The sequence below is a fragment of the Protopterus annectens genome, chromosome 9.part0, assembly GCF_019279795.1.
Source record: "Protopterus annectens isolate FY-2018-M chromosome 9.part0, PAN1.0, whole genome shotgun sequence".
NCBI classification, from domain to species: Eukaryota; Metazoa; Chordata; order Ceratodontiformes; family Protopteridae; genus Protopterus; species Protopterus annectens.
The window spans coordinates 1,961,777,451-1,961,804,194 of record NC_056743.1 but is presented as its reverse complement, the minus strand read 5'-3'; the positions used below and the strand labels follow the sequence as shown (position 1 = coordinate 1,961,804,194).

At 40.5% G+C, this 26,744-nt stretch overlaps 1 protein-coding gene across 3 annotated transcripts in view; it reads left to right on the top strand.

Moving 5' to 3' along the window:
* Positions 1 to 26,744, top strand: part of MVB12A (multivesicular body subunit 12A) — a 561,417-nt gene that overhangs the window by 376,200 nt on the left and 158,473 nt on the right. The gene's annotated exons all lie outside the window — the stretch shown is intronic.

Sequence of the window (26,744 nt, the reverse complement as noted above, 5' to 3'; positions counted from 1 at the left end):
ACAGTCTAAAATGGTGGATCCATTTGGATCAGGTATTACTGGGTCGTCCATTTGTCCCGTCAGCCCAAGGCCATAGTGACTACAGATGCTTCTCAGCTAGGGTGGAGGGGGCACATTACCTTGGAAAGACAGTCCAAGGCATATAGTCCCCTGAAGAGGCCAATTTTTATGTCAGCGTTCTGGAGATGAGAGCAGTGCTTTTAATGTTGCAGGCCTTTCAGAATACTCTCCCATCAGGAACAATTGCAATTCAAACGGACAGTCTGTCAGTGGCTTCGTACATCGACAAACAAGGAGGAACCAGATCATACCCATTATGGCAAGAACCACTAAGGGTGTGGCAATAGGCATTATCTTTCATCCACTTTCTCTTGGCAACAGATATTCTGGGGAAGTGCAGCATACTAACAACAAGCTGAGCAGGTGCATACTGTTACCTCCTGAATGGTCCCTCAATTAGGAAGTGGAGGAACAAATTTTCCACAAATGGGGCTGGCCATGCTGAAACCTCTTTGCATGCCCCCTTGATACTTTGCCCTGATTCCCCCCTTGGGGGGGGGTCATCAAGGGATGCTGTACTCCACGATTGGCCACCTGGATTCCTCTACCCCCCCCCCCCCCGATTCCTCTAATCCTGAAATTCCTTCAGAGAGCTGCCAGGTTGAGTTATCCTCAGTGCTCCCTTTTGGCCTCAACAGATTTTGGTTTCCCTTCCTGTGGCTTTACTTAGTTCACCATCCTTGGATTTTGGACTCAGTTCCAGACCTCTTGTCTCATCTGATGGGCATAACACACTCAGACCTTCCAAACCTCAAGCTGACAGCTTGGTTTCTCCAATTCCAATAATTGCCAGATAATCATTGCTCTCTTCCCCTTTGTATCACATTTTATCATCCCTTAAGCAGTCCACTAGAAAACTACAGGTTAGTAAGTGGAAAAGCTTTGTGCATTGGTGTACCCAAAAGCATGTAGATCCTTTTTCAGCCCAAATAAGTCATGTGCTCGACTTCTTGGCACAACACTTTAACCAGAGGACTAGTTTTTTAACAGTGAGTTCAGTTAGCATCAGTTTGTAACTTACAGAATGGATTTGATGGCCGCTCACTAGCCTGTCATAAAACTATGTAAAACCTTTTTGTGCGGCACATTTCTTAAACCTCCCTATAAAGATTCCGTGCATCTTTGGGCTCAGTCTGGTACTGCAGTCATTGACTCTGCCATTCTTTGAATCTGCCCATGATTGTGACCTGTTGCCATCACCTTCGCCAGAGGAATTTTGGAAATTTAGGCTTTCTTGGCGAAACCTGCATATCTCATTTTTCATAAGGGCAGAGTATCTTTACGAAACAATGCATCCTTTTGCTCAAGGTGGCATCACAAGTTAACATCAATGTATTAATCTTCCAGTATTCTTTCCGAATTATTCCAACAAAGGAGAATATTTACTACACTTGCTAGATGTTCATAGAAAATTGTTTTTATCTTCATTGGACAAAATATATCGAAACTGATCCACCGTTTCATTTGCTAGATTAAAGTTAGGCATGTCTCTTTCTAAAGTCACTTTGGCTAAATTGGCTCTCTGACTGTATCTCCTTTATTTATAAAAAGACAGGAATTGTCTTTCCTTACAAGGTATGGGTTTATTCTACCAGAGCTGTCTTCCACTCGTGGACTTTCGTAGAAGATATTTGCTCAGCACAACTTGGGCTTCCCCTCGTGCCTTTATCTTGCATTATAAGCTGGATCTGGTGTTCAGGGGTAGAGCATCTTTTGGCTCAGTGGTACTCAGAAATATCCTTCCTTGAATCCACCCAGGGTTCTAAGTAGCTGTGGACTCTGTCCCATCACTTGAGAACGGAATGAAAATTGACAACATCAGATAAAAATTTTACTCGCCATAAACTTCCATCTCTGTTGATTTTTCATTCCTCCTCCACTCCCCTCTTACCAACTCCCAACCTTTTTAGGTTTCTTCTAGCAGAGTGTGAGGATACCATTACCAACTCCAGAAATGGCATTGCCCTTCCTCTTAAACTATCTTTTCTCTTTACCCAAATTGAACAAGTATATGTATAAATTGTAAGAGTACATCTTTCTTAGTGCTTGCAAACAAGATCTGAGGTAATGGGGAGGATGCATTATGGGTGAGAGAAGCTCGAGAGTTTGATTGCCATGAGCTTTTACAAGCTGCAGAGTCTAATCTGATGTCTCTGATCCAAAACCATCAGTCAAGAGTCGAGGAGGAATGAAAATAGACAACATAGATGGAACGTTACGGTGAGTACATAACTTTTACTTACATTTTTTGTAACAGTCTGAGGGTAGAATTTTCCTGGTTTGCACTTCTAGTATTTACTAGTATGAACAGACAAGATGAGAGTCTGGGAGGAGCTTGCAAAGTCAGATCTACAGAAGAGTTGGGCCACTCAAGAACTGCCGAGTTTAACAGCAGGAGTAAGGGGTGGGTTGGACACTTGGTCTCAACCATACCTTTCAAATGTCTCTTATTTTTGGCTCATAATTTAGCTCTCTCTTTCCTAATTACACCTCATACTGGCAGTTTTTGGAGAGAAAAATGTGCGGCATTTAATGATGGTAATTAGTTCTTTTCCTTCATAAAATGCACGTTAATTCACATTAACTTTTAATTTCTCGAGTTAGTAGTACTGATATTAGTGTCCCTGAATATTTCTGGATTGTCTGAGTTTGGAGGTAAGAGGTTAAGAGCTATGCTCACAACAGTAGCAGTTCCATGTCAGTGGCAGATTCTAAAGATTAAAATCTTTTCTTGTTCTGCTTACTTTAAATAATAAATGCTGCCTCTCAGCACCAGCCAGAAGTCATGTGGACTTGATCTCTTTGTAGTCAAAGCAAAGAAAATAAATGTATTCATCAAAGCAAAGAACAGAAATAAATGTGTTATTCATAAAGTAGCAAAAAGTATTCTAAAAAGTAAGCCAACATAGGAATGGAAAAAGAGCTTATGTCAGTAGGGATGTCTGCAAGTAAGAATATAGAAATTAGGTAAGAGGGGGTTGTAATTTACTGGAGAAAACTATCAAAGGACCTCAGATTTTTGGAGCAAATAACTAGAGGGAAAGGTAACAGATTGGGATGAGGCCAAGCAAAAGTCTGAATTGTTGGTTTGGAACTACTGCCTTCCCTACCAGGGATTGATGTCAGAGTATAGGCAAAAAAATGGGTTAGGAAAGTGCCGAGTGAAAAAAACAGTTGTGGTCATACCTCTCGTAACTGTCCAGATTTTTGCATCTTATTTTTAGTCTGTTGCTCATAAAATTGTGATTTTCTGGCTAATCATTAGCAAATTGTTTAGGACTGAAGCCAGAAAGTGATGAAAGACATCTGAATTTCAGACTTCATACCTTTCAATTCATGCTAATACAAAACCTGTTCTAAGAACAATGTTTAAAAATTATTCCTATTTTTGAGCCTTTGTCCCCCATTGTTTATGGCTTTGTCCAAATTTCTTGTTCTAAGAATTTGAAAGGTAACAAACACAGCAAAAGAAAGGATAGTTAGTATTGAATATAAAATATTGCATGATAGGTATAAGAATCAAATAAGGTTGGAAGAGCTTGAGGAGGTGCATTGGAAAAGTAATTTGCAAAGAAACAATGGGAGGATATAGCTCCCAAGTATGCAGTAAAGACGAGAAGGTTTAGGAATTTTGCAATGTTTACATGGGTATTTTTATACCCCAAGCAAATTGGAGAATTTTTCCTCAGATAGCAAATGGCAGATATGTGATGGGAATGAGAGTGGTAATTAGTACTTGTTTTTAGGAGTCTGAGTTATCAGATTTAAAAAATTCCCTACAGAGTACTGTGAGAAATATTAGGGGAGTAAATGGAAATGATTCTTTTGACCTGAGGCACAGTATCTGGATTGCCTGTACATACTAAGAGCTTACTACATTTAATGCTATTGACTGTCAAAAAAAAAGAAAACAAAACAATTACTAGAAAATGGAAATCAAAATCTAAACCAACAGTAATTGAAGTACTGAATATTATAAAGGAGATCAACGAACTGCATGTGGGATCTTTAGAAACAGGAAGGAACAAATTGCATAGGAATAAATTTGTGGTAAAGATGCATCTAGAGTAATGTTCAGGATTCTTTACCCAAGTTTATTTATCGTACCTTAATACTGGTTGGGCGCACAACTTTTTCACCTTCGGCATTTTTCTGTCATGTACTACCCCCGGCACACTCTGACATTTGGCTGTAGCTCCTCTAATTCTAGCTTTGACCTCCTCATTCAGACTTCCCTTCTCAACCAACCTTGCCACTGTTTTTCCTTCGGTCTCAATGTTCAGCTTCTGTTTCCCCATTTGATGTCACTGCAACTGTCTTATCTGTACTTTTTCATCCCTTGTGTCTTCAGTTTTGTATTCCACTCCCCTACCCTTTTCTGAATTTCTTGCTCATAGTCTACTTTGCTGTATGCAGACTATTTATTTATTTTACATTTGTTGACTGGGATAATCCGACTGGATATATGTCCATTTTCAGCAGAGGCCCGGGGAGAAAAGCTCCATTAGACCCAATTACAAAGATTACACAACAATTAGATACATAGAAAATATAAGACAAGGAGTTGTGTGTGTGTGTGTGTGTGTGTGTGTGTGTGTGTGTGTGTGTGTGTGTGTGTGTGTGTGTGTGTGTGTGTGTGTGTGTGTGTATGTATGTATGTGTATATCTATCTATATATATATATATGTGTGTGTGTGTATATATGTGTGTGTATATATATATATATTTATATATATATATGTGTGTGTATATATATATATATATATATGCACACACACATATATATATATATTATACATATATATATATATATTATATATATATAATATACATATATATATATATATATATATTTATATATATATTTATATATATATATATATATATATATATATATATATTATATATATATATATATATATATATATATATATATATATATATATATATATATATATATATATATATATATTATATATATATATATATAGCTGTATATATATATATATATATATATATATATATATATAATATATATATTATAAATAGTCAGATTGGAACAAAACATAGTTGAGTACTGACTATTTAGGTAGGATTTAATTTTGGAACAAAACATAGTTGAGTACCGAATGCTTAAGATATTATTTAGGTAGGATTTAATTTTGTAATGTAATCAGGGTTGATATAGGGACAAAGCCAGTTCACTTTGAAATACTGTTTGATGCTTTTTTTGAAGAGGCTTGGGTAGGATTGAAGGGTTATATAGTTTGGCAGTGAATTCCAGGTTTTGCCAACAAAGTTGGCAAACAGGGATTCACCAGCAGAGTTATTAGCTTTGTAGGTTTGGGCCAGTAGTTTGTTGGATGATCGTAGTGACTTCAAGTTCTTGTATGGCTTTATAATATTTATAAGTGAGGGGGTATCTTTAGGTTGGTATATAAGTTTGTGTGCTATTAAGAGTTGATTGACTTGAATTAAGCTGGGCAGTTCTAGCTACTCTAGTTTAAAGTTCTGGCAGTGATGGGTTCTGTAGGTTGAGCCAGTGGCAAGTCTGGCAATATGGTTGTAGCTGTGGGAGAGCTCACTCAGTTCAGATTTATTAAGGTTGGAGAGTACAGGAGAGGCATATAGGAGTAGGTGTGACCGGGCAATTGCAGATGTTCTTCATCTCACATTGCTGCAGTCCTTACACTTGGGTAGTCCGCTGTCCTCCGTCGGCCCGAATACCAAAGTATAAGGCTGACGTCGGTCAAGGCGCATTAGTCTGACGTCAGGACGTCAGGGTACAAATGCGCATGACCGACGTCATATCCTCAGTCTTTTTTGCCGCATGGTCCGATGCAGAAGCAGCGTTGCAAGTGCAGGTTGGCGTTCTGAAATTTTCCGAAGTCGGAGTTTCAGACCGAATCAAAGTTGGCTAAGTACCCGCTAGAATATTTTGGTTTTTTCTTGCCTCAGTATTTTACCGGATGTCAGAAAAAGTGAATAACTGTATTTCTTGTGGGAAACGGATACCTCATAGGGATTATCATACCTTGTGTATACCTTGTTTAGGGCCTGAGCACGACGTTGTTGGGTGTCGCTCTTGTGCTAGATTTAACAAACGCACTATAAAGAGAAGATTAGATTGTGCCAGGTTAGTCTTCGGGAAGCGGTGCAACTATAAAATGCCGTCGGATGCTCCGACGCCCGCTTCGTCGAAAAAGCGCAAGGACAAAGCAGCTAAGCCTAGGTTAGAAGAACCATCCGTCCCGGACGCCGGTTCTTTAGAGGGCTCGGTGGAGCCGGAGGTTCAGCCAGAAGTTTCTTTGGAGTCCCAGGGAGAGACTTTATTATTACAAGATGTGTCCTCTCAGGAGGTAGGCCAGGCTGAAGGGGCTTCTCGGGTAGCTGTTCTCCCCTCCCTGCCTAAGGTGGTTAGGCCCTCCCCTTCTGTTTCCAAGGCTTCTCCTAGAGGCAGGCCAGGTTTAGCTTCAGCTGGTGTCACACCTAGTACTTCAGGGTCTGTGCCCAAGAAGCATATGCTTAAAATGGCAGAAGATTTGATTACTCTGATTAGAGGTTCTATGCCCCCTCCTGATAAGAGGCCTAGGGTGGAACCTGAGCTTGGGAGTTTTGAGCAGGGTTCGGATGCTTCCGAGTCTTCGGCTGAAGACTTGCAGGAGTATTCTCCTTATTCTGATTCTGATGTGGATGATTCTACTCCTTCTGCTTCTCCTCCTGAGGATTTTTCGTTTTCAGAGACTCTTCATTCCATGAGGGAGCATTTTAAATGGGAAGGTCAGGACTTCTCTGATTCCAGGAAAAGGCTTAGGGAATTTTTGTTTCTACCCCAGCATAGGCCTTTAGCTATACCTCCTGTTCTGGATGTGGTGGAAGATGTTTTTGCAGAGGCTTCTCTTAATCCTGATTCTTTGCCTCCTGCTCCTGTTAAACCGGATAGGTATTATAGGGTGCCTGAAGCTCATAAGTATCTTTTTAAGAGTCCTAGGGCAGACCCAGAAACTGTTTCTCAGGGGCCTAAAGGTGTTAAGGCTTCTGTTAAAAATCCGGTTCCTCCAGATAAAGAGGCAAGGGCTTTGGATAGATGGGGAAAGAAAGTTTATACTTCTTCCACTTTAGCCATGAGGGCTTTGAATTGCCAGTTTCACATGTTGAAATACCAAAACTATCTCCTTTCACAATTAATGTCTAAGGTAGATGCTCTGGCGGAAGGTATTGAATGTAAAGAGTTACAAGATTTAGTACATGTTTCTGAACAGGTGGGTAAGCATTCCTTGCAATGTGGTTTTGATGCTGTACAGGCCTCTTCTAGGGTGGCTGCCACTGGTTCTGTTCTTCACAGGCACGCCTGGCGGAGGGATCAGAATTTAGCTGAGCATGTTAAGACAAGGATTTTAGATGCTCCTTTACAATCTGATGTGTTGTTTGGTTCTCCTGTTGAAGCAGTTTTAAAGAAAATGGAAGAAAAGGCTAAGTCTATGCAGACTGTTAAAGATTTTTTGCAGGTTCAGCCTCCAAAGTTTAGTAGAAATTGGCCTACCAAGGGGTGGACATATCCTTCTCATGATTCCCAGTCTAGGGGTAGGTCTAGACGTGGTAGGGGCAGAGCTCAAGGCTCTTTTAGGCCTAGAACAGGGAGTTCACCTGCACAGTCTTCTGGTGAGGGCAGGGGTCAGTCCTTTCGTAAACAGACCCAATGACCTACCTTTTCAGCTGCCAGAGCCTTCTCGCCTGGCAGCACCTTTGGGAGGAAGGTTGGCACTTTTCAAAGAAAATTGGAGTTTAATTACCCAAGACAGATGGGTATTGGATATCATTCACCACGGTTACAGGTTTTATTTCCATACTTTGCCTCCTTTCAAAGGCACGCCAGACATTCCTCCTCAACAAAGAATAGAAGCTTACAAGCAAATTTCTCTGTTACTCCAAATAGGGGCCATACAGCCGGTTCCTATGCCAGAAAGGGGCCTAGGATTTTATTCTCGCCTGTTCCTAGTACCAAAAAAGGGGAACACGTGGAGACCAATTTTGGATTTATCTATCCTCAACACTTATCTGGACATTCCCAAGTTCAAAATGTTGACGTTACAACAGCTTTTGCCTCTGCTGGGCAAAGATCACTGGATGGTAACTTTGGATCTCAAGGAGGCTTACCTTCATGTTCCTATCAGACTAAGTTGCAGGAAGTATTTGCGTTTTCGAGCTGGGAATTCTCACTATCAGTTCTCTGCATTGCCCTTTGGCTTATCTACTGCGCCCAGAGTATTCACGAAAGTTCTGGCTCCAGTGATAGCTTTCTTCAGATTAAGAGGAATACAGATCTATCCTTATTTGGACGATTGCCTGATTCTGGCTCAAGGGAAGGACGAGCTTCTTCAGCATTTGGAATATGTGATAGCAGTGCTAAGATGCCTGGGGTATTCTGTGAACGAAATAAAGTCCAGTCTAGTACCCTCTCAAGACATGTGCTTTCTGGGTGTGAGACTGAATACAGCAACCCAGATGGCCTTTTTGACCCCGGACAAACAAAAGAATCTTTCCCTTTACTTCCGTCAACTATCTCATCAGTCCGGGCTGACTGCAAGGACAGTCCTTCAAGCCTTAGGGTTCATGGCATCTTGTATTCTGGTGCTTCCCAATGCCAAACTGCATATGAGGAAGCTGCAATGGTATCTCAAAAATGTATGGACACAGCACTGCCAGGATCTGGACACTCATTCAAATAATACCTTGCATTCAAAAGGAATTTTTGTGGTGGGCTCAGGAATGTCACCTAAACAAGGGACTCTCTGTGACCCGGCCAGAGGCGAGTCAGATTCTAACGACAGATGCCTCAGACAAAGCTTGGGGAGCTCATCTGAATGGAAAGTGGATACAAGACAAGTGGCCTGCCAGACTACAGCATCTACATATCAACTTGAAGGAGATGTTGGCAGTCCAGTTTGCATTAATGGCTTTCAAGGATTTACTTCTTCCAGGGCAGGTGTTGATTCTAACAGACAACACAACTGTCATGTGGTACATCAACAAGCAAGGGGGAACACATTCTTATCCTCTATGCAGGCAAGCAATGATTTTGTGGGACACTGCTCTCAGTTTGCAACTAAATCTTCAGGCAAGGTTTCTGCCGGAGCACAGAACTCCTTAGCAGATGTGTTAAGCAGGCAAATCATGGATCCCCACGGTGGCAATTGGATCCTCATGTATTTCGAAATTGACAGTGTCATGGGGAACTCCAGACATAGATCTGTTCGCTTCTCCTCTAAACCACCAGCTGCCAAAGTTTTGCACGAAAGGTTTCATCACACAGCTTGGAAAGTGGATGCTCTTTCTTTCAGTTGGAAAAATCTTCATGTGTATGCCTTTCCGCCTCTGCCTCTCCTCCCAAAGGTACTTCTAAAGGTCAGACAGGACAAACCAAGGATGATCTTAATAGCTCCAGATTGGCCTCGCAGCACTGGTACCCATTACTGAGAAGTCTGGTAAGGAAGCCTCCATGGCCTTTACCTTTGATTCCACACCTGTTGTCTCAGAAGGACGGTCATCTACTCAATGTCAAGCTTCACTCTCTTCATCTAACAGCCTGGCATATTCTGTTTTGAACCATAGCAGGTCTCAACTTCCTCAACAAGTTTTGAATGTGATTATGGAAGCTAGAAGACCTAGTACAAGGAAAGTGTACGCAGAAAAATGGAAGAGATTTTTATTTTGGAGTGCAGCAAAGGATTTGGATGTTTCTGAGCCTAATTTGAGTGTGGCTCTTCAATATCTTACTGAGTTATTGGACAAAGGTTTGTCTTTCTCTTCCATTAAAATCCATGCTGCAGCAATTTCAGCTCACTATGACTGTGACCCACCTTTGTTTTCTCATCCTTTCTTCAAGCAATTCCTTAGAGGGGCAAAGAATATAAGACCCCCACGTAGAGCTCCTACTCCTGCTTGGGACCTCAATTTTGTGTTGGAGAAACTCACTCTACAACCTTTTGAGCCTGCAGCTACTGCTGAGTTGAAATATTTGTCATGGAAGACTGCCTTTTTGTTGGCCATTACCTCTGCAAGAAGGGTTTCTGAATTGCAGGCCCTTATGGCGGTTGAGCCTTTCTTGATTTTCCATAAGGATAGGGTATCTTTACGTACTAATCCTTCCTTTATGCCTAAAGTGGTTTCTAGTGTGGCTTTAAACCAAACTATTCATTTGCCTACTTTTTATGCAGATCCCCAAAATAAAGGGGAAAAGATTTTGCATACTTTAGATGTACACAGGCAGTTGCGTTATTATTTAAGCAGGACTAAGGATTTCAGGCAGTCTCAGCAGTTGTTTGTTTCTTTTGCTTTGAGTTCTCAGGGCAAGCCTGTGTCAAAACAAACTATTTCTAAGTGGATTGGGTTTTGCATTGCTTTCTGTTATTCCCATCATGGCAAGGAGATTCCAGCTGGGATTAGGCCTCATTCCACTAGGGCTACTGCCACTTCTACAGCATTTCTAAGGGGGGTGGCAACTAAGGATATTTTGGAAGCAGCTACTTGGAGTTCAGTGCATACTTTCTCTAAGCATTGCCACCTTCCTCTCTACTCTAAATCTAGGGCTGGTTTTGCCACTGCTATTTTACAGGGCATTTTGGCAGCTCCTGCTTCTTTATGATTTGCCATCCTCCCTTACCTCTGCTTTGGGATTCTACCCAAGTGTAAGGACTGCAGCAATGTGAGATGAAGAACATAGTACAGTTTTGTACCTACCATAAATGTAGATGTTCGAAGATCCACATTGCTGCAGTCCAATTTACCCTCCCTCCTTCCCCTCTGTGTTTAGGGGTGGTTGTGTGGGTTGGGTTGTACTTTTGTAATTTTGTATATATTGTACATATATTTGGTGCAGGGGTGTTTAGTGTGTGGTTGTTTTTTGGTTTTGGCCTTACCTTTTTAGGGTCTTCTGACATCTGGGGCAAGAAAAGACTGAGGATATGACGTCGGTCATGCGCATTTGTACCCTGACGTCCTGCCGTCAGACTAATGCGCCTTGACCGACGTCAGCCTTATACTTTGGTATTCGGGCCGACCGAGGACAGCGGACTACCCAAGTGTAAGGACTGCAGCAATGTGGATCTTCGAACATCTACATTTATGGTAGGTACAAAACTGTACTTTCTAGCCAATGGGGTTAAAAATGACTTGTTTCTGTACAGCGATCCAAACTTCTTATTGATCTGTATGATTTTTGTTGACCTGTAGGTTAAATTTAAAGATTACCATCTATAATAACCATTAGAAGCTTAGTATGGGTATCTGGGGAGATAGAGGTACCATTGTTGGTTGTAACAGAAAAGGAAAATGGGGTGGATCTAATAGTGGAGGTGAAGAGTAGTAGAAGTTTAGTTTTATTGGGGTTCAGCAGTAGACGTTGGTTGGAGAGCCAGTTTTCAATAGTGTTAAATGTGTTTGGGTTAAGATTTGCAGGTCAGAAGAGGAGGTGGCTGAACTGATCACAGTGGAATCTGCATGTTGAATGCAGGTAGCTTTGGGGATAGCAGTGTGAAGTTTGTTGATGAAAATAGAGGAGTAGTGATCCTAATATGGAGCCTTGAGGGAAACCAAGTGTGAGAGGAAGCTGGCCGGACAGTTTGCCCTGCCATAATACTGCCTGTTGTCTGCCAGTCAGATAGGACTGGAACCACTGGATTGCATAATTATTTTAGAGAAAGAATGAGAAGTTCATGGTTGACCCTATCAAAGGCTTTTGATAGGTCAAGAAAGAGGGCAGAGGATAGTTTGTCATTCTTGTTTTGGTTGATGGCATTGGTAAAGGAAAGGAGGGCAGAGGTGGTACTGTGATTAGACCTAAAGCCATGCTGACAAGACAGTAAGTTCTTCTGTACAAGATATTGCATTAGTTGCTTATGTAAGCACTTCTCCATTATTTTGGTTAGTGGGGAAAGAATGGCAATGGGTCTATAGTTGGATAATTCTGTGGCACTTCCACCTTTATGGAGTGGTATGACGTGGGATATTTTCCAGAGGAAGGGGATAGCACCTTCGGATAAGGTTCTATTGATCAGGATTGATATGGGATATGCAGTGGTATCTGCAGCTATTTGTAGGTACTTCTGCAGGGAAGAGGTCAGCAGAGAGGGTAGTAGGTTTTCATTTTTGTATTAGGGTTTTGATAAAAGTGGTAGAGATAGGTTGGAAGCTAAATTTGGGATAATTAGTGGGTAGATTAGGGGTAGGGTTGATTTGCTAGGGATTGGATTGTTTCAATGAAACAAAAGTAAAAAGCTCGAAGGGATCCAGAAACTGCCACAGACCACAAGTTGATAAATTCAAAAAATAAAGATTAACGCTTTATTTATACTGCGTTTTCGTCCACAAGTGACTTCATCAGATAACAAAGTATACTCCATACAAGCTGAGCTTATATACGTATGCATTAAAATCTTATCCAATCATGACAAACATTCAATTTAAAAACTAAATATTGTGCACTTCTTTTCCTGTGTCTTGCTTTTCATTATAAATAGTTGATTTTAAAACATTTCTAAAACCAATAAGATTAAGGTATGTTTATAAACTATATTATGTTATGTTAAAATCTTTTAATCCACTTATTTCTTTTAATAATGATTTAATGTTGAAGTGGGAAAATCAGTGGTTTGTTTTAAATGCCTTTGACTCACATCTTGTTAGCTGTAATGCCATCTAGTGACCTCTTTTAATATGGCAATTGGTTTTATGTCATATCTTCATTGCTTTTAATTTTAGAAGGGGTAAAATAGAAATGTGTTCATTTAAGCCAGGGTATTTATTTGCTTCTAGGTGTAATTGCCACCATAGTTCTTTATAGGCTATGTTCTCTTCCCAGGGACCCCCTCTTATGTCCATTTTCACCTGGTCCAGAACAAAAAATCTGTATTCGTATTCCATACATAGTTGGGAATGTCTAAAAAGTGCGTTGGTTTCTTTCCCTTTCCTGATATCGTATGTGTGTTCGTAAATCCTTTTCTTCAGGGTTCTCTCAGTCTTCCCAACATAAAATGATGCACATTTTATACAGATTACCAAGTAAACCAAGCCCTTGGACTCACAGTTGAAATAGCCCCTACCTTGTAACCATAACTCCCTACTGCTTAGATATATTTTTTCCTGGTTTATTATGAATTCACACTGTCCACATTTTCCACATTTATAAGTGCCTACCTTATCAGAGTTGGTTCTCTCACCTTGTTTTCTTCTATTCTTGTTCCCTAATTCTAGGATATTCTTTATGTTATTGGAATTTTTGTACACAATTCTTGGATGTATTTCTGATATTCCTTCTATGTCTGATAGGGTGGTAAACCTGTTCCACTCCTTTTGAAAGACGTCTTTCACCCTTTTGTTTAGAACATTATATTCTAATACAAGTGCTTGTGTATAATTCTCTTTTTTGGATGTGTCGTTGTCAGTTACGTCCACTAGTTGCTCCTTTACCCCCTTTATGGGTTTAAATCTCCCTTTTCTTGCTTCAGTGACCTCATTTCTGAATTGCCTAATAAACTGTTTAGGGTATCCTCTCTCACTGAACATCTCCTCCAGTTTATTACATTCTATATTGAAGTCGTCATCAGTGCTGGTCATCCTAGACCCCCTGACAAATTGGCCTTTCACTAGATTTTTCTTACAGTGGATAGGGTGTCCACTGTTGAAATGAAGGAATGAGTTAACATATGTGTTCTTTCTGTGTACTTTCGTTTCCAAGGTGTCATTTCCCTTTGTTATTTCCACATCTAGGTAGGTGATTCTTGTGTAGGATGTGGTGTGTGTAAATTTTAGGAAATTAGTAGTTCCTTCTATGTATTTCATAAATTGATCTAGTTTGTCCTGACCTCCTATCCAAAAAATTATTATATCGTCGAGGAATCTCTTATATAATAAAAAATATTCTGCAAATTCCGACCGGATGATATATTTTTCCTCCCAGTTGGCCAGAACTAAATTTGCAAAACTAGGTGTAAGCACCCATTGCCACCCCTTGAATTTGTTGAAAAAGTTCCCCTTGATATAGGAAAAAATTGTTCCTTAAAACTGAGTCCATGAAACCTATACATGCTACTTTATCTTCAAATGTTAAACTATTGTCTCCAAACACCTCTTCCTCGAACATTCTGATACCTTCATAATATGGTATTGAACCAAATTGATCTACTATATCGATTGTTACAAATATCGTCTCCTTATCAAACATCTCTGGTCCCAATTCTCTAAGTAAGTCCCAAGAGTCTCTCAAGATGGCTTTCTTATTTTTCCATATGTGTTTTGTCTTTGTATCTACAAATATGGCTAAAGGTGTCGTTTTGGACCCTTCTGCTGATACTATGGGTCTAAGGGGGGGGTTTTTCATGTCTTTATGTATTTTCGGAATACCGAAAATAATTGGAATTTTTGGTTTGTTAGTTTTCAAAAAAGTAAGCATTTTTTCTTCGATGACACTTTCCATAACCATGTCCTCCAACATTGTGTCTATCTTCTGATATGCTATGTTTATTTCGTTGCGTGAAACTGTCCTATATTTGGTTTCTTCCATTAATATTTTGTTCATCCTTCCTTCATATTCTATGGATTCCATAAAGACAATACCCCCACCCTTGTCAGGTTTCATGACCCTGATCATCTCGTTGTTTCTGAGCTCTTCTAAAACTTTTGACTCTTTTGTATTCAAGTTGTGTGTAAATCTCACATCTTTGTCTAACTTCTTTACTTCATTTTCCATTACTTTTTCAAAATTTTTTAATTGTGATTGAATGGGTGGGTTGAAAATGGATTTCCTTTTTAATATTCTTTGTTCCTCGGGCTTTTATTATGTTTCTCTGAAGGTAAAACTCCTCTTTCCTAAATAATAATTCCAAATTGACCTTTCTAATGAAGAGTTTTATATCTATTAGTGTTTGCACTCTTTTACCTCTAGATAGGGGTATGAACTTGAAGCCTTTCCATTAATGTAAAGTGCTCTTCGTTCAGTTCCAGGTTGCAAAAATTGTATATTGTGAAACCTTTATATGTATGTTTGTTACCCTCTTTTAGTATGTAGTTGATTTTGTCTATTGTGGGAGTGGGTACAGATATTAATGTCTGTAGTTCCCTCCCTTATCCCCCCCCTCTTGTGAAAATTTTCCCTGTTTCTATTTTCTGGGCTATATTCATCCAGTTGTCTCTCTAGGGGTGGGAAATCATTGTCATAGTTAAAATGACGTTTCTATATAAGGGTCCTTATATTAGTTTCTTCCACCCTGTATATCTTGCCCTCTTTTGTTATAAGTTCTCCTTTGGTATGAGGATACTACTACACACTGGTTTGGGATAGTTAGTTCCATTCTCATATTCAAGAATGTCTCTTTTAAGTTTTTCTAATTTCCTATTAACCAGCCCTTTACATTTCTCTTCCGTTTCTCCTTTTAACTCTTGGTATCTCTGCCTATTTTCTTTAATTTCAAAAACTAGGTCGTTTTTAATGTGTGAGTCTAACTCATTGATTTGCTCTTGTATGATTACCAGGTTCCTATTATTTTCCTCAATAATACATTTAACAATATCCAAACCACATCTATTAAAAATTTTTAAAAGTTCTGTATGAAATACAGATCCCAACTGAACATTGTTAGGATATTTCCAAGTCCGAAGTCCCTTTAATCTTTATTTTTTGAATTTATCAACTTGTGGTCTGTGGCAGTTTCTGGATCCCTTCGAGCTTTTTACTTTTGTTTGGTACTGAACGGAGGTTGGCCGTTACTTTCTTGTTGGTGTTGTGGTTTTTACGGCATGGAGAAGGAGAAGGAGACAGTACCCGTCAATGAAGACGGGAGCCAGACCAGGAAACTGGTGGGACAGTTGACAGCGCTCGTTGATCTACTAACGCCCCTGTGTGAATCAATGGTGCAGCGTGCACAACACCCGGAAGAGGATTACCATGATAATCGAGCAGGTGAACGCCAGCAGCGATTCAAACGCAAAAGGCACAGTCAAGGTCATGGAAGCGGAGAAGCGGACTGGGGAGGACCGAATGGTCAAACTTTTGACCCAGCAAACACACCCGGTGTCCTGCAGGACTGGGACATTCCAAACATGGAGGATGATGTTCGTGAGTGCAACCGCGAAGGCAATGATTCACAGGGACATCCACATAGAGGTACTGTACTTTTCTCCAGTAAAACGGAGATGAATAATTGGTTGAATGAACCATTCACTTTCAATTTTAATTTCAAGGAAGTGAACAACCTTCCACAACATAATTTTCATTCATTCAAGCAAAATGTAGACAATGTATCCAGGCTCATGTATAAATACAAATCCATTATTATTGAGAATGGATACCTTAATGAGTGTTTGAGAAGAGACATTGTCCCTAAGGGACTTCGGACTTGGAAATATCCTAACAATGTTCAGTTGGGATCTGTATTTCATACAGAACTTTTAAAAATTTTAATAGATGTGGTTTGGATATTGTTAAATGTATTATTGAGGAAAATAATAGGAACCTGGTAATCATACAAGAGCAAATCAATGAGTTAGACTCACACATTAAAAACGACCTAGTTTTTGAAATTAAAGAAAATAGGCAGAGATACCAAGAGTTAAAAGGAGAAACGGAAGAGAAATGTAAAGGGCTGGTTAATAGGAAATTAGAAAAACTTAAAAGAGACATTCTTGAATATGAGAATGGAACTAACTATCCCAAACCAGTGTGTAGTAGTATCCCCTCATACCAAAGGAGAACTTATAACAAAAGAGGGCAAGATATACAGGGTGGAAGAAACGAATATAAGGACCCTTATATAGAAACACGTCATTTTAACTATGACAATGATTTCCCACCCCTAGAGAGACAACTGGATGAATATAGCCCAGAAAATAGAAACAGGGAAAATTTTCACAAGAGGGGGGGGATAAGGGGGAGGGGGAACTACAGACATTAATATCTGTACCCACTCCCACAATAGACAAAATCAACTACATACTAAAAGAGGGTAACAAACATACATATAAAGGTTTCACAATATACAATTTTTGCAACCTGGAACTGAACGAAGAGCACTTTACATTAATGGAAAGGGGCTTCAAGTTCATACCCCTATCTAGAGGTAAAAGAGTGCAAACACTAATAGATATAAAACTCTTCATTAGAAAGGTCAATTTGGAATTATTATTTAGGAAAGAGGAGTTTTACCTTCAGAGAAACATAATAAAAGCCTCCGAGGAACAAAGAATATTAAAAAGGAAATCCATTTTCAACCCACCCATTCAATCACAATTAAAAAATTTTGAAAAAGTAATGGAAAATGAAGTAAAGAAGTTAGACAAAGATGTGAGATTTACACACAACTTGAATACAAAAGAGTCAAAAGTTTTAGAAGAGCTCAGAAACAACGAGATGATCAGGGTCATGAAACCTGACAAGGGTGGGGGTATTGTCTTTATGGAATCCATAGAATATGAAGGAAGGATGAACAAAATATTAATGGAAGAAACCAAATATAGGACAGTTTCACGCAACGAAATAAACATAGCATATCAGAAGATAGACACAATGTTGGAGGACATGGTTATGGAAAGTGTCATCGAAGAAAAAATGCTTACTTTTTTGAAAACTAACAAACCAAAAATTCCAATTATTTTCGGTATTCCGAAAATACATAAAGACATGAAAAACCCCCCCCTTAGACCCATAGTATCAGCAGAAGGGTCCAAAACGACACCTTTAGCCATATTTGTAGATACAAAGACAAAACACATATGGAAAAATAAGAAAGCCATCTTGAGAGACTCTTGGGACTTACTTAGAGAATTGGGACCAGAGATGTTTGATAAGGAGACGATATTTGTAACAATCGATATAGTAGATCTATTTGGTTCCATACCATATTATGAAGGTATCAGAATGTTCGAGGAAGAGGTGTTTGGAGACAATAGTTTAACATTTGAAGATAAAGTAGCATGTATAGGTTTCATGGACTCAGTTTTAAGGAACAATTTTTTCCTATATCAAGGGGAACTTTTTCAACAAATTCAATGGGTGCGGCTTGCGCACCCAGTTTTGCAAATTTAGTTCTGGCCAACTGGGAGGAAAAATATATCATCCGGTCGGAATTTGCAGAATATTTTTTATTATATAAGAGATTCCTCGACGATATAATAATTTTTTGGATAGGAGGTCAGGACAAACTAGATCAATTTATGAAATACATAGAAGGAACTACTAATTTCCTAAAATTTACACACACCACATCCTACACAAGAATCACCTACCTAGATGTGGAAATAACAAAGGGAAATGACACCTTGGAAACGAAAGTACACAGAAAGAACACATATGTTAACTCATTCCTTCATTTCAACAGTGGACACCCTATCCACTGTAAGAAAAATCTAGTGAAAGGCCAATTTGTCAGGGGGTCTAGGATGACCAGCACTGATGACGACTTCAATATAGAATGTAATAAACTGGAGGAGATGTTCAGTGAGAGAGGATACCCTAAACAGTTTATTAGGCAATTCAGAAATGAGGTCACTGAAGCAAGAAAAGGGAGATTTAAACCCATAAAGGGGGTAAAGGAGCAACTAGTGGACGTAACTGACAACGACACATCCAAAAAAGAGAATTATACACAAGCACTTGTATTAGAATATAATGTTCTAAACAAAAGGGTGAAAGACGTCTTTCAAAAGGAGTGGAACAGGTTTACCACCCTATCAGACATAGAAGGAATATCAGAAATACATCCAAGAATTGTGTACAAAAATTCCAATAACATAAAGAATATCCTAGAATTAGGGAACAAGAATAGAAGAAAACAAGGTGAGAGAACCAACTCTGATAAGGTAGGCACTTATAAATGTGGAAAATGTGGACAGTGTGAATTCATAATAAACCAGGAAAAAATATATCTAAGCAGTAGGGAGTTATGGTTACAAGGTAGGGGCTATTTCAACTGTGAGTCCAAGGGCTTGGTTTACTTGGTAATCTGTATAAAATGTGCATCATTTTATGTTGGGAAGACTGAGAGAACCCTGAAGAAAAGGATTTACGAACACACATACGATATCAGGAAAGGGAAAGAAACCAACGACTTTTTAGACATTCCCAACTATGTATGGAATACTGAATACAGATTTTTGTTCTGGACCAGGTGAAAATGGACATAAGAGGGGTCCCTGGGAAGAGAACATAGCCTATAAAGAACTATGGTGGCAATTACACCTAGAAGCAAATAAATACCCTGGCTTAAATGAACACATTTCTATTTTACCCCTTCTAAAATTAAAAGCAATGAAGATATGACATAAAACCAATTGCCATATTAAAAGAGGTCACTAGATGGCATTACAGCTAACAAGATGTGAGTCAAAGGCATTTAAAACAAACCACTGATTTTCCCACTTCAACATTAAATCATTATTAAAAGAAATAAGTGGATTAAAAGATTTTAACATAACATAATATAGTTTATAAACATACCTTAATCTTATTGGTTTTAGAAATGTTTTAAAATCAACTATTTATAATGAAAAGCAAGACACAGGAAAAGAAGTGCACAATATTTAGTTTTTAAATTGAATGTTTGTCATGATTGGATAAGATTTTAATGCATACGTATATAAGCTCAGCTTGTATGGAGTATACTTTGTTATCTGATGAAGTCACTTGTGGACGAAAACGCAGTATAAATAAAGCGTTAATCTTTATTTTTTGAATTTATCAACTTGTGGTCTGTGGCAGTTTCTGGATCCCTTCGAGCTTTTTACTTTTGTTTGGTACTGAACGGAGGTTGGCCGTTACTTTCTTGTTGGTGTTGTTTCAATGAAAGTTATTATAGGCGCCAGCTATGGTCTTTGAGGATTTATGGGTGAGGTTTGAAGGGGTTGGGGTGGTTGAATGTCCTGGATGATGAAGTTGATTTAAGCCTGCCCAGAACTTGAGGGTTGTTTTGGTGTTTATGTAGGAGATTTTGATAGTAGCGCTTTTTATCTAGTAGAATGGATTTTTGTGTTTCATTCCTGAGTTGGCGGCATTTTAAATGGTCAAGCGGTGCTTTAGCTGATCATCAGCTGGCCCAGGCTCTGTTTCTAGTTTTGATTTATGACTTGGTATCCTTTGTGAGCAATGGCGCAGTATTTGATTTCGTTTTTATAGTACATGCAAGAGAATGGGAATCAAGAATACTTAGAAATTTAGTGTTAAAGTAAGCTATGGCCTCTTCTAATGATACATTTTTTTAGTTTTGACCAGTCAACTGCCTTTAGTTTGTTTTGGAAATTAACAGGGTTGAAGTTCTTCCTGTTTCTAAATGTTTTGTATATGGTCTGGTGGGGGGGTCCCTGCCTTGTGTTTTATGATATAGGTTAGTAGGTGATCGCTAAGGTCATCAGGGAGAGTCCTATCTGTGTACAGTTGAGGTTGGTTATTGACTAGTATCCAGTCTAGGATACTTTCCCTGTTAGTAGGTTTGTTGATCCTAGTGGGAGAGGTTGTAGTCCATTTAAACCCGGAGGAGCAGGAGTGCCAATCGGTATTGAAGTCACCAAAAAATATGGTTTCTTGGGATAACCAATAGAGGATATCCTCTAGGGTATTAATATTGTTACCTGGCGGAATGTAGACAGTGTTCGAACATTTGTTATGGTTAATCTATAGTTTGGTTATGAGGAGTATTGCATTATTGAATTGGGGAGGTTGTTTGGTGTCTCTGTTGAGAGTATTTTTGTAAAGGACTGCTATTCCACCTCCTTTCTTAGTGGTGCGGTCTAGTCTGTATGTTATTGCCTGGAGGTAATATCTCATCGTTAATATTTGGTTTAAGCCAGGATGTCCTTCAAGGATGCATCTGCAGTCCTTACATATGGGTTGTCCTGCCTCAGGCAGCCCTTCGGTCGGCTGGATTCCAAAGTCTGGGTCCGGCGTCGGCTGATGTCGCCCTTTCCCCGACGTCAGAGTGCGTGGGGTATAAAAGCGTCAGCCGACGCCATCTTCCTCAGTCTTTCTTGCCATGTGATGCCCGAAGCAGAAGCAGTTCACAAGTGCCGGTCGGCCAGCTCCTGTAACTTCAGCTACCGAAGACTTCAAAAGCTAAGTACCCCGTTGGGGACTCTTTCTTGCCTCAGCTGATGTCGGATCAAATGCTTAAAGTTAATAATTGCTTAACTTGTGGGAAACAAATACCTCATAAGGATTTCCACTCTTACTGCCTCCCCTGCGTAGGCCCAGACCACAACGTCTCGGCCTGTACAGCCTGTGCTTCCTTCAATCGACGCACTCTTAGGCGTCGGGCGGAGTTTGCAGAGGAATTTTTTTGGGGCTAGTTTCTGTTACAATATGCCGTCGGATACTCCGACTTCTCATTTAACCAAAAAACTGAAGGACAAGGACTGACACGCGGACCGTGGTTTCGGCTGAAACCACGCCTAGGCCTACCGCGAGTGTCTCGGTCTCATCTGAAACAGAGTCCTTGGTACTTCCGACCGTCGAAACCACACAACCGACAACCTCTGCCCCGGAGACCTCTTCTGAGTCGGTTATAGAATTTCCCTCAGAAACCGGTGTTTTGGAAACTTCCGACACCATTTCTCTAGACAAAACTACGCCAGCACGTGGAGCAGCCAGGCCTTCTGCATCCATGTCCATAAAGGCATTCACAAGGGCTAAAGCTGCTAAACAGCCAACATCTCTGCCTCCCAAGGCTATCCCTCAGGGATCCACTACAGGTTCACAGATTTTAAGTTTAGCTGAGGACCTTATTTCTTTAATTAGGGGCTCTCAGCCACATCCGGACAGGGGCTCTCAACCTCCTCTAGACAAAAGGCCCAGGGTTGAGCCCACTGATCCCCAGTCCTCTGATGAGGCCTCAGAGGGCTCTGCTCTATCGGACTACCAGGAGGAGGCCTTTACGGCCTACGAGGATTCTGATGCAGAGGAATCTATTCCCTCGGCCTCTCCTCCTGAAGAGCTGTCCTTTGGGGAGACCCTTCACTACATGAGTTAGCATTTCCAATGGCAGGGCCAGGAATTTTCTGATTCCAGGAAGAGATTAAGGACTTACTTGCATTTGCCTCAGCATAGACCTTTGGCTATTCCTCCTGTTTTGAATGTCATTGATGATGTGTACTCTGAGTCTAGCATTACCCCTGACTCCCTCCCTCCGGCTCCTGTCAAACCCGATGGGTACTACAGGGTCCCGGACTCGCATCATTTCCTTTACAAGGCCCACTCTGCTGACCCAGAAACTATTTCCCAGGGCCCTAAAGGGGTTGCAACTGCCACTACTAAAAATCCACTCCCCTCTGAAAGGGAGTCCAGGGCTGTAGAGAGATGGGGTAAAAAAGTGTATACTACTTCCACTCTTTCTATGAGGGCATTAAATTGTCAATTCCATATGATACAGTACCAAGAGTATTTGTTAGATGAATTGCATAAAAAACTGTCTTCACCTGAACCCCTAGATCGCAAGACACTTCAGGACCTGGTACATAACTCCCAACAGGTTAGCAACCATTTCTTGCAGTGTGGTTACGATGCATTGGAAGCTTCATGTAGGTCAGCAATGACAGGTGCAGTCATACGTAGGCATGCTTGGCTGAAGGAACAAACTCTGCCAGATCATGTTAAAGCAAAACTTCTGGATGCTCCACTGGAAAAGCAAAAGTTATTTGGCTCCACTGCACAGGAGGTCTTAAAGAAATTTGAGGAAAAGGCAAAATCTGTACAAACAGTCAAAGATTTTCTCCAGGTCCAACCACCAAGATTCAGCAGAAATTGGCCTTCTAAGAATTGGTCCTTTCCAGACACAGAGAGATTTCAGAGGGGCAAGAACAGGCATGCCAGAGGTAGAGGGCAAGCTAGAGGCTCCTACAGAGGACGTCAATGGCAGTCTCCTAACCAGAGAGGTGGTGCAGGACCTACAACTGCTGCACAAGGACAGACTCAATGACTTTACCTTGACCCCGCCAACCAGGGCTCAATTGGAAGCACCTTTGGGCGGAAAGCTTTCTTTATTCTCAAAAAATTGGCACAGTATTACAAGGGACAAATGGACACTGCAAATAATAGACAAAGGATACAGGTTCCATTTTCATACATTACCAAAAAGAAAAGGCATGCCAAACCTGCCACCGAATCAAAGGGCAGAGGCTTTGAAACAAATCTCCAACCTATTACAAATGAAAGCTATAGAAAAGGTTCTTCTCTCAGAACAAGGCCAAGGATTTTATTCCAGACTATTCCTTGTCCCAAGAAAAGAAAAACAATGGAGGCCTATTCTCGACTTGTCCGCACTGAATACTTATCTCATTGTGCCAAAATTCAAAATGCTGACTCTACAGCAACTCCTTCCCATGCTGGGCAAGGGGTCTTGGCTGGTAACTCTAGACCTCAAGGAGGCATACCTGCATGTCCCTATCAGACAAAGTTGCAGAAGACACCTCAGATTTCTTGCAGGTTCAGAGCATTATCAATTCTCAGCATTGCCCTTTGGCTTATCTACTGCGCCCAGAGTATTCACGAAATGCCTGGCATCAGTAATTGCACACTGCAGACTTCAGGGGATTCAAATATACCCATATCTGGACGACTGCCTTATACAAGCGGACAGCCAACAAATTTTGGTGAAACACTTGAATTATGCCATCCGCCTACTTCAGGCCTTGGGATACACAGTCAACATTCACAAATCAAGACTTGTTCCATCCCAAAGAATAACTTTTCTGGGTGCGAAACTAGATACAACTACCCAAATGGCTTTTCTCACAGAAAAACAGACAACTACCGGATTATTTCAAAAATCTGACAAAACAAACTCGGCTGACTGCAAGGAAAATCCTGCAGGCCCTGGGTTACATGGCATCTTGCATTCTTCTGATACCACAAGCAAGGCTGCATATGAGGAAACTACAATGGTACCTAAGGAGTTTATGGACTCAGCACAGTCGCAGCCTAGAAGCTTTGATACCACTCATTCCATGCCTTCAAAAGGAATTTCTGTGGTGGGCTCAAGCAAGCCAGTCAAACAGGGGTCTGCCCTTTAGCAAACCAATAACCAGCCAAACCATTACAACGGATGCTTCAGACCATGGTTGGGGAGCACACATGGAGGGCAGATGCATTCTAGGCCTATGGTCACAGAAAGAATTACGCATGCACATAAATCAAAAGGAAATGCTGGCAGTGATGCATGCAATCGAGGCCTTCAAACACTTCCTGCATCAAGGCCACCTGCTAATAAGGACAGACAATACCACAGTTATGTGGTACATAAACAAGCAAGGAGGTACCCATTCCTACTCTCTTTGCAGGCTGGCAATGAATCTTTGGGAACTTTCCCTAAAACTCAATATAGAGCTGCAATCCCAGTTTGTGCCAGGAAAAGAAAATATACTGGCGGACAGCCTAAGCAGAATGGATCCACACGAATGGATGCTGCACCCAGACATCTTCCTTCAGATAACACAATCATGGGGGAGGCCGGACATGGATCTTTTTGCCTCCCACCACAACCATCAGCTGAAGAAATTCTGCTCAAGGACATACCACCCACAAGCATGGAAAGTGTATGCATTTCCACCTCTTCCATTAATGACCAAGGTCTTACTGAAGATCAGGACAGAGCAGCCAAAAGTGATTCTGATAGCTCCGGATTGGCCAAGACAGCATTGGTACCCACTGTTAAAGAGCATGTCACGCCGCAAACCGTGGCCTCTACCACAATGGCCACTTCTTCTGACACAGCACAATTACAAAACTCTGCACTCCAGCCTGAAAACCTTGCAGCTGATAGCCTGGAGAATACCTTGACTCCTCACCAGGATAAGCTATCCAAGAGAGTGAAGGATATCATCATGGAAGCTCGCCGGCCTTCCACAAGAAAAGGCATACTCAGCAAAATGGAAAAGATTTCGCACTTGGAGCACCAGAAAGGGCCTAGGTGCGACAGTGATGAACATGGCACATATCCTGGAATACTTGGCAGAAATGCTCCACAATGGCCTTTCTTACTCTTCCATAAAAATTCATGCTTCAGCAATTTCAGCGGAATACAATACTGATCCACCTGTCTTCTCTCATCCTCTCCTAAGGCAGTTTCTAAGAGGAATTAAAAACATCAATCCTCCAAGGAAACCACCAGTGCCTACATGGGACCTTAACTTCATGTTGGAAAAGTTAACTCTACCTCCCTTTGAACCAGCAGCATCTTCAGAGCTACAGTTCCTGTCTTGGAAGACTGCCTTCCTTCTGGCCATAACCTCAGCAAGAAGAGTATCTGAGTTGCAGGCCCTCATGGCGGTACAACCATTTCTTATTTTTCATCAGGACAGAGTCTCAATGAGAACCAATCCTTCATTCATGCCAAAGGTGGTATCCAGGGTCTCATTGAACCAAGCTATTCACCTGCCTACCTTCTTTCCAAATCCACAAAACAAAGGGGAGAAGCTTCTGCATACCCTGGACATTCACAGACAGTTGCGCTACTACTTGGACAGAACTAAGACTTACAGAAATACTGACCAGCTGTTTGTAGCATATGCTGCTGGTGTACAAGGAAAAGCAATTTCCAAACAGACAATTTCAAAATGGATAGGGAATTGCATTCGATTCTGTTACTCTTTTCATGGCAAACCTGTGCCAACTAACATTAGACCTCATTCCACCAGAGCCACAGCCACCTCCACAGCCTTCTTAAGAGGGGTGGCTACCAAGGACATTTTAGAAGCTGCTACATGGAACTCCGTGCATACATTTTCCAAGCATTACAATTTACCCTTGTATTCCAGATCCAGAGCAGGTTTTGCTATGGCAGTCCTGCAGGGCATTTTAGCTACACCATCCTTTACATAGATCCTACCACCCCCAGATTGGCTATCGTATTCTACCCATATGTAAGGGTGCATCCTTGAAGGACATAGCACAGTTTTGTACCTACCATAAATGTAGATGTCCGATAGGTATGCATTTGCAGTCAGGTTTACCCTCCCTCCTTCCCCTCTGTGGTATTCCTTGGGTACTTTTCCCTCTCATAGCTAGCTGGGGTTATCTATTATGGTGTATTTGTTTGATATATATATATATATATATATATATATATATATATATATATATATATATATATATATATATATATGTATATATATATATGTATATATGTATATATGTATATATGTATATATGTATATATATATATATATATATATATATATATATATATATATATATATATGTATATATATATATATATATATATGTATATATATATATATATGTATATATATATATGTAAATATTTCTGTGCATGTTTGGAATTTATTGCATCTCTCCAAATTTAGCCTTCCTTAGAGGGCACCTGGCATCTGGGGCAAGAAAAACTGAGGAAGATGGTGTCTGGCGCTTTTATACCCCAGGCGCTCGGCGTCGGAAAGGCGACATCAGCCCGGCCTTGGACAGACATTGGAATCCGGCCGACCGAAGGGCTGCCTGAGGCAGGACAACCCATATGTAAGGACTGCAGATGCATACCTATCGGACATCTACATTTATGGCAGGTACAAAACTGTACTTTTCTGTAAGACGCACAATGTCTGGGGAGTGTGTTGCTAGGAGGGCGTGCAGGTTGGGAATTTTATTGTTAATACTTCTAAAAATATTAGGAGGAAACTAGTGAGAGTAGAGAGGG